This window comes from Melospiza georgiana, chromosome 1 (assembly GCF_028018845.1).
Source record: "Melospiza georgiana isolate bMelGeo1 chromosome 1, bMelGeo1.pri, whole genome shotgun sequence".
Lineage (NCBI taxonomy): Eukaryota > Metazoa > Chordata > Aves > Passeriformes > Passerellidae > Melospiza > Melospiza georgiana.
Window position 1 is genome coordinate 103,334,637 of NC_080430.1, and position 914 is coordinate 103,335,550.

The window sequence follows — 914 nt, forward strand, 5'->3', positions numbered from 1 at the left end:
GCCTAACTGTAAAATTAAGGATTTTTTTCCTCTTCTATATGTTAGTTTCCTGTTCTGATGACTCTCTAAGTGTAAAACAAATGTTTGGTGTCTTGGAAAGAAACAGCCAAAAACCTGAATGTTGAGTAACTTGTGCACAGAAAAGCTCACTTTTTACTACATACACATTTTTTGTTTCAGAACACCTCTGTCACTAGGAACAGTTCTGATGGATACAGACATGGGATTTGGGGTTCACAGCACATCTCCAGGTTTTCTGAATAAAATTGTGGCTGGAGGTGCCCAGTGAGTAATGAGAGAGCGTGGTGAGAACAGCTGTTGTTCAACAGAAACCTAGTATTTTTCATAAGTAAGATCTAAACAACAAACAACTATTGCCTCTCTGCTGTTCCATCCCAGTTGCTTTAAGGGCTACAGCCTGGGGCAAGGAGCAGGGAGGGAAGAGCCACTTCTTAAAAAGAAAGAAAAACCTGAAACAAACCACGAAGGAAGAGCAAGACACGGGATAACAGAAGTATCTTTGCTCAGTGCTCTGCAGTTTCACTCCTGCCTCACACACAGAAAGAGGTGAAATACAGTCTTTGAGCCTTCCACCACCACGATCAAAAGCTTTGGAGTTTACCCGGTCCTGAGTTTTTCAAAGTGACTCAGGAGATCCCTGAAAGATGAGTTCTGTTTTCAGGAAATATGCCCAAAATTACAAGGTACTCCAAGTGCAGAGGCCACAGCCTCTGAAGTGGCCTCCCTTCCTCACAAAGCAGTGAGTATGGATAAATTCAGGCAATTTATTGCAAAATTCTGCAAGATTCTACTTGGCATAATTTACTCGGTCCTGACATAACAGGGAAGGACAGACAACAAAAACCAGCACCACTCATTCTGGTTCATTCTGTTCCATTAACTTGCCATCATTT